The following is an 8342-nucleotide window of genomic DNA, read 5'->3' on the forward strand; positions in this document are numbered from 1 at the left end:
GCCTATGATGAATTCAATATTGGGTTGGTGTTTGTTGCTAGATCTTGTGGTTGTGTTTTTCACCCTGGATCAATCGAGAGTGGAGAGATAACTGCACCATTCTATTAGGATCTATGAAGCAAAATCGTGGATGAGACCGGATCAGCATGGATCTACAAAGGATCAACAAAGGAAGGCGCTGGAATACTTGTCTGGTTCACTATTCTATTCTATTTGATTCATTGCAATTCAAATTCGAATGGTGGGCGTGAACATGGAGAGAGGCGAGGTGGAGACTTTCCCTTTCCAAGCTGAAAATTATCAGCTGCTTAGCCTCATCATCAACACTTTCAACAACAACAAAGAGATTTTCCTCTCGGACCTCATCATCAATTTGTTCGATGCGCTAGACAAAATTCAGTTTGAAAGACTAACGAATAAGAGTAAGCTCGATGCTCAGCCGGAGCTCTTCATTCGGCTTGTGCTCGACAAGTCTAACAAATGCCTCACCATTATTGACAGGGGAATAGGCATGACTAAATCCGATTTGGCGAACAATTTGGGATGAAGGAGTTCATGGAAGCTTTACAGGTTGGGGCGGATGTGAGCATGATCGATCAGTTCGGTGTGGGTTTCTACTCAGCCTACCTTGTGGTTGAGAAAGTGATTGTTACCAATAAGCACAATGACGATGAGAAATATATTTGGGAATCCCAGGCTGGGGGGTCGTTTACTATTACTAGAGACGTTAACGCAGAGCCCCTGGGCAGGGGAACTAAAATTATTTTGTTTCTCAAGGAAGACTAGTTGGAGTACCTGGAGGAATGACAGATGAAGGATCTGGTCAAGATGCATTCTGGTGTTCTTCCACAGTTACTCAGGATATAGACAGTACACGTGGCATATTCCTATAGGTGGCTATGCTTGTGGAGGTGAGCGCTTCCAGTCTAGGGGACAATGTCTTGCTCACCTAATTGGAATTTTACTACTCTCCTTTTTTTCTTTTCTCTCTTTGGGTCAATTTCACAAAATTGGAGTTTGGGAAGGTAAACACATTGAGAATGATCAACTCAATGTAGAAGTGCAATTTGTTAGAATTGTAGTTTTAAAATTCGAGTGAGAAACAAATAAATAGTGATATTTATATAAGTTTTGGAATTTTTTACATTGAGCTTAGCTAACTCAATGGAGTGGTTTTGTTAGAATTAGATACTCTAACAAATCACGCACATCAATCCAAGACAACAGTTAAAGTAGAAAAAGAAAATGGAGACCAAAGATATTCTGTGGTAGATAATAGGGTTGAAGTGCATCAAATATTGATTATGTGCAACAACGACACTGAAAATTAGGTGATGATGGACAATTAATTCAAAGTTTGTGTGAGTGTGTGGAATAGACTCATGATGATAGTGTATCACATACATTTATTAGTAAGCAAGTCTATGGTGTTTTGTAGTTGTCTTTATAATTTATGTACCTAGTAACTCCAAGAGTTGGAGTGTGTAATGTAACAATGATGCGACATGTGTAACCCCATACAGCTCGTGGTAATCTAAAAACCACTTTGTATTTGTAATGTCGGTTTGTGGTAAGCTAGTAACCACATGTAAGAGTAGAGTGAGACAGAGATTCCTGTTGGCATGGTTTAGGGTTATCAAAGAAAACCCTTGGCCTAGTTGAGTCGGGTCTTTGGTAAGCCCTAGTGGCTACAGAGCCTTCGTGCCTACAGTGCCCCAGTGGCAACATAGGAGCCTCATTTCTCACTGTTTAAAGAGCCTTCATGGTTACAGTGACCCAGTGGCAACATATAAGCCCCAGTGCTCACAGTTTCGGAGTCTAGGTGGTCGGTAGTGAAGTACCTTACTCACAGGAGAAATTTGCTTTCTCACAGGTCTTAGCGTATTTCCAGCTAAGCACAGGGAATGGTTGAGGGTGATCCGATAAAACCCAAAGCATCGTTACGGGAAATCTGATAAAACCCATGATGATATTGGAGGGGGATTTGGAAGTACAGGTACATGTATGCAGTTATAATGGTTGACATAACCATGTATGTGAAGGACATCCTACAAGACTAGTGGTTTCAGTGGTTGGCACTCGTGCATTCCGATGGATGGTTGCTCATTTATATGGACATCAACACATTCTTTTGCTTTGTTTGACCACAACTAGACTTTGCAAATTGATATCGAGACAAGTACTCATTAAGGAGGTGTATTGGAATATGTAATTCCTACTTGTTTCAGTTGTGATTATTTCTAGGGGAGTTTGTTCTTATTTTGTTTCCTAGATTTGTGTGTGGTTGAGATCAGCTTGTGTGTCTAAGATAATTTTCCTATCATGAGATAACACTTCCTGTATATATGTAATATCCTATTTGATTAATGGATGGCAAGATAGTTTGCACGAATCTTTTTGATCAAATTTTCTGGGGTGAAGATAATTATCAGTTTTGAACCGACAACCTCCTTTTTTGTCTTCAACTCTGTGCTATTCATATTGGCGGTGGTGAGGATTGCTCCAATGGAGAGAAAAACGAGGTAAATTCAAGGGATGGCGATGAAATTGGTGGAAATCATGAGTAGCAGGTCACCTTTTCAAAACCCTGAGGCCATGCAGTCCAGCCACGAGGGCTCTCACATTGTGATGGAGGGATGGATAAGAGCGCAATATGCCACTAGAGGCGTCAATGAAGGTAATCTTCTGGATATCGTGGTGATGATGGAAAAAAATATAAGTAGTAACGTCTAAGTGTTGAGTGGTTGGAGGAAGATCGATGAGATATCTTTTGCTGTAATAGATTCCATTGTCTCTACAATAACTGCTCTTTTGATTTATGGTGGCCGAGTGGTGAAGGTAGTGATGTTGGAGAAGGCTTCGTTGGACGAGTTGCATTGAGGCTGTAGAGCTGATGGTGGAGAGTCTGTCACTATTTTTTCGAATTAAATTGGGAGATGGTGGAGAGTCGTTTGTGGCGCATTGAGTGGTTCTTGTGCTTATATTATTTGGTATTGTATTTTTTTTTTAGTATGGGTAAAGGTAAATTAGTCTTGGAAATTTGTATACATATTGAGATTCATCACCTCAATATGAAGTCATTTTGTTAGAATTCGTGACTCTAATTGATGACAAGTAAAACATGGAGACCAAGACCTGTATCCCAAAGTTAAAATGAAGATGCCAAAGACTCAAAAGTACAAAGTTGATGATATTCATGTGGGAAAAAATTGGTGTGTTCCATCATATAAATGGTATGATGTATCCAAGATGAGTGGCAAAGGATCCAGATCGGCTTAAAATTTTGTTTGTGTCTGTGGAATAGAGTCTATTATGTTGTAATGTGAATCATATATGTATTAGTAAGCAAGTCTATGTAATGTTTGATAGTGATCTTCGTAAAGTATGTACCTGGTAACTCCTAGAGTTGGAGTTTGAAATGTAAGCCTCATGAGGCATGTGTATCACTATAAAGTTCATGGTAATCTTAAAACCACTTTGTAATTGTAGGTTTGTGGTCAGCCGGAAACCACTGTGCAATGTTGGTTTGTGGTAAGAAAGAAACCAAGTGCGAGAGTGAAGTGGATAGGGATTCCTATAGGCATGGTTTAGGGTCAGTTGACAAAACCCTTGGAATGGTTGAGGGTAAGCCGAGAAAACCTTGGGCCTGGTTAAGTTGGGTCTGTGGAGAGCCTTCGTGGCTAACTTGAGTGCCTTGGTGACAGAGTTAAGCTTTCGTGGTTGTGTTAGAACCTTCATGGTTGAGTTGAGCCTTCGTGGTTGTGTTGAGCCTTCATGGCTGAGTCGAGCCTTCGTGGCTGTGTTGAGCCTTGGTAGCTGTGTTGAGCCTTGGTGGCTTAGAGCCCTTGTTGGCATGGTTGAGGGTAATATGATAAAACCTAGAGCATGGTTATGGGAAATCCAATAAAAATCATGATGATGATGGAGGGGGATTTTCAGGTATAGGTACATGTATGCAATTATAATGGTTGACAGAACCATGTATGCGAAGGGCATCATAGTAGACTGGTGGTTGTAGCAGTTGGTACCCATACATTCTAGTGGATGGTTGCTCCTTTATATGGACATCAACATATTCTTTTGTCATGTTTGACCACAACTAGACTTTGCACATTGATATCAAGACAAGTAGTCATTAAGGGGGTGCGTTGGAAAATTTAATTCCTACTTGTCTCAGTTGTCATTCTTGCTATGTAAAGGAGTATGTTCCTATTAGTTACAAGTTGTTTCCTATATTGGTGTGTGGTAGAGATATTATCTCAACCAAGTGATTGTGTGTCCAAGATAGTTTCCCTATCTTGAGACAACACTTCATATATTTATTTGTAACATTATTTGATTAATGGCAATATAGATTTCCATACGGAAATTTAACACGACTAGCATGAGTACAAACCTTGACATACAACTGGTGGAACCGTGAGAAATTTGTCTGGTATTTGACACTAGGTATGGTAGAGGGATTCTGTATAATGGATAGGCTCTTCCATAAGAATAGTAAATGCCTTATCTATTATATATACTCGCCTTAAATATGAACTATCAGGTTCCACTAGTAGTATGTCAAGGTTCCATTAGCATGAGTACAACTGGTGGAACCTTGACATAGAACTGGAAAAACTGTGAGCAATTTGTGTGGTATCTCACAATATGTAAAATAAGGGGGAGTCTATTGCTCTTCCATAAGAATAGGAAATGCCTATCCATTATAAAAACTTGCTTTAAATGTGAGCTATCAGGTTCAACTAGTCGCACCTCACAGTTTCACCAATTGTACGTCAAGGTTGAACCAACATGTGTACCACTGAAATAACCTTGACGTACAATAGGTGGAACCGTGAGCAATATGTGTGGTATCTAATAGCAAGTACGATGGGGACAATCTGTATGATGGATAGACTTTTTCATAAGAATAGGAAACACCTATCCACTATACAGACTTGCCTAAAATGCGAGTTGTGAGGTACCATCAGTGGTACCTCACAGTTCCTACAGTCATACATAAAGATTCCACCAACATGAGCATGATTGGTGGAACTATGAGAAATCTATGTGTTATATAACAACATGTATGGTAGGGGGAGTCTACATAATTGATAGGATCTTCCACAAGAATAGTTAATTCGTATCCATTATACAAACTTGCCTTAAATACGTGCTACCAGGTTTCACCAATCGTACCTCACGCTTCCACCAGCTATATGTCAAGGTTTCGTCATCATGAGTATGATTGGAGGAACCTTGACATGCGGTTGGCAAAACCAATATGAGAAATCTGTGCGTTATTTGGCAACATGTATGGTAGGGGGAGTCTTTATAATGGATAGGCTCTTCCATAAGAATATGCAATGCATATCCATTATACAAATTCACCTTCAATGCATGCTGTTAGCTTCCGCCAGCTGTAAGTCAAGGTTCCCCCAGCATGCGTATCACTGGCAGAATCTTGACATATGATTGACAAAACCGTGATCAATCTATGTGGTATCTCACAATGAGTACAATAGGGGGAGTATAGATATAATGGATAAACTCTTCCATAAGAATAGGCAATGTCTATCCATTATACAGACTTGCCTTAAATGCGAGTTGTCAGGTTTTTCCAGTTGTACCTCATGGTTCTGTCAGCTGTACATCAAGGTTTCGCTAGCATGAGTACAATTGACAAAATTGACATATGACTGGTGGAATTTTGAGCAATCTGTGTGGTATTTGACAAAAAAAATACAATAGAGGGAGTCTATATAATGGATAGACTCTTGTATAAGTATAGATAATGCCTATCCATTATACAAACTCACCTTAAATTATCTTAAAATATGCATAATAAATAATAATAATAAACTAACTAAATTATGTTGAAATTAAATATTAAATTAATATTTAAAACTTCTTAAATATTGAAAGAGATATTTTTCTATAATTTATAGAAAATAAAGTTATCATATTTATGATATTTACCATATTCACTAAACAAATAAAATAACAAATATATTATAATTAATTAATAATAAATCTAAATAAAAAATTATAATAGTATCATATTAAATAAAAATTAACTAAATTTTTTTTATAATTAATAAAATAAATATAAATATAAATATTTATATTAAAATAGACTACTTCAATCAAAATTAGCATATCTTATACACTTTTTGTATCCCGTTCTCTTCCCTTATCCTATTTAATCCACGGGTGCTGCGAAGATGTAATTTGATTAATCCGTTTTCTTATAGTCTTTCCTTCTCTATACATTTGAGTTTAGTTTTTTCCCTGTGGCATATTTATGGTGTGATATTATGGTGATTACATTTGAGTTTTTTTTTTTTCCTGTGGCATATTTATGGTGTGACATTATGATGATTACAGGGGTTTAGTGAGTCAAAAGGGAGAAAAGGCCTTAATCAATTTTATAGTTTTAAAGTTTGGTCTTTAGTAAAAAGTTCAATTGCAACATGTGTGAAATTTATCTCAATGAATCTCAAAGAGATACAAAATGTAAACTAGAAGTAATACTAGAAAGACACTTTATAACCAATGTAGAGATTGAGGAGAGTGTGGAGGTTGGGTTCTAGATACATAAAACACTAAAATTTGATAAACAAAATACAACAAACTATCGATATATACTGTGAATTAAAAATTATAATAGGTAAAGTAGTGGTTGAACATTCAAAGCTATAACATGAAATTTTATTGTTCATAGACAAATTGCAAAAGAAAACAAGAGAAGTTGCATGGCAGCAAGTCCCTGCCATGAGCGGGCTTCAAGAAAAGAAACACCACCAGAAATACATATGGGCCATGGCAGTAAACCATTATTTCAGCGCAACCTACTACATAAATAATGTTGGAGGTAAGGATCAATATTTAATACCCTGCAGACAGACATCTTTTACTGTGGAAAATAGGCCAGCATGTCCAGAAACTCCTCCAAATAGGAATGAAGTAGAACCACTTTCAAGATCAATCAGGAAACATAAACATGTGGATAGGTCCATGTGTAGCTTAATGCTATCCTGGACAAAGCTTATAACCTCTTCTATATAGAGAAGAAGAAAAAGCCTTCAAACAAATCCTTGTCTTAGGGCTCTTAAGCAACATACAAATAGCATGATTGTAACTTTAAAGTTATGAACCTAGATTTGATAAAAGATGAATGAAAATCCTCAAAAATCTGATCTTCCTTTCGTTCTTGGATATGGCACGTACCTAGGTACAACTTCAAACCCATGTTAGAGAGACCATCCACTTATTCGTTTCTTTCCCTATAAATATGATGAAAAAGAAACTTTGTGATTTTTTCGTGTTTTTCACACTGGTCATTGTTGCTCTGGTACTTTGTTGGAGTTTATGGAGAATTTTCTCTTATAGAATTGCTTATAGAGCTGTCACAATTGAAGCACAACAATCTTCAGCACAATGCAGTTTCAGGATCCAGAGGTTTGATGATACCAATGTGACTGCTGGTACTCAAGAAAATCAAAATGTGAGTTCAACAGAATCAGCGCAATGAACATGAAATGAATGGTAAACAAGAGGAATCCTTGTATCAGTCAATGGATGAGTGGGAGAAAAGTTGTGACAATTTCTACGCTGATCCTGACTTTAGTTATGCTGTGGGGAGCACTGTGAAAAACTGGGACCTCAAGAGACAAAAATGGTTGAAGGCCCATCCTCATATAAAGAACTATACAGAAGGAGGGAGGCCTCGTATCTTGGTCTTGACAGGCTCACAGCCTCATGCCTGCAAGAACCCAATTGGGGATCATCTGCTTCTGAGGTGCTTCAAGAATAAGCAGGATTACTGCAGGATCCATGGCTTGGACATGTTTTACAACACAATCCTCCTTAATCAGAAAATGTACACTTTCTGGGCCAAAATTCCTTTGATATGGATATGGATATGGTGGATGGACTCAGATGTTGTGATCACAGACATTGAAGTTGAGTACCCATTGGAGAAGTACAAGGACTTCAATTTCATAGTCCATGGATGGGAGGAAAATGTTGATAAGTAAAGGAGCTGGTTGGGAATCAATGTAGGGTTTTTCTTATGAGAAACTGTGAATGGTCCATGGATTTCATGGAGAGGTGGGTTGTGATGGGGCCTCAAATTATTTTGTATGAGTTCTCCTGGTCCTACCTATAGAGAAACCTCCTATTTTCTAATAGTAGAGAGCATTGGTCATCGTACCCCAATACTACCAAAATAGTAATATCAAAATACATCTTACATAAAGAGCAACCAGCAAGCTGCATCTAACAAAAGGTTATTGCATGTAGTACATCTTTAACTTATTGGAGAGGTGGCAAGTACATCTTATTGAAATAGTATGGCC

General features: G+C 37.8%; 2 pseudogenes; both read left to right on the plus strand.

Annotated features, from left to right (window-relative positions):
* The first annotated feature begins 253 nt into the window (after positions 1-253).
* LOC149159680 (heat shock protein 90-1 pseudogene) lies at positions 254-867 on the plus strand (annotated as a pseudogene).
* A 6692-nt stretch (positions 868-7559) lies between these two features.
* Positions 7560-8021, plus strand: LOC149159681 (glycosyltransferase 6 pseudogene; annotated as a pseudogene).
* Positions 8022-8342: the final 321 nt, after the last annotated feature.

This window comes from Pinus tabuliformis, chromosome 5_2 (assembly GCF_031772625.1).
Source record: "Pinus tabuliformis cultivar Carrire ecotype Pingquan chromosome 5_2, CPIR1, whole genome shotgun sequence".
In the NCBI taxonomy this organism is placed as follows: Eukaryota; Viridiplantae; Streptophyta; class Pinopsida; order Pinales; family Pinaceae; genus Pinus; species Pinus tabuliformis.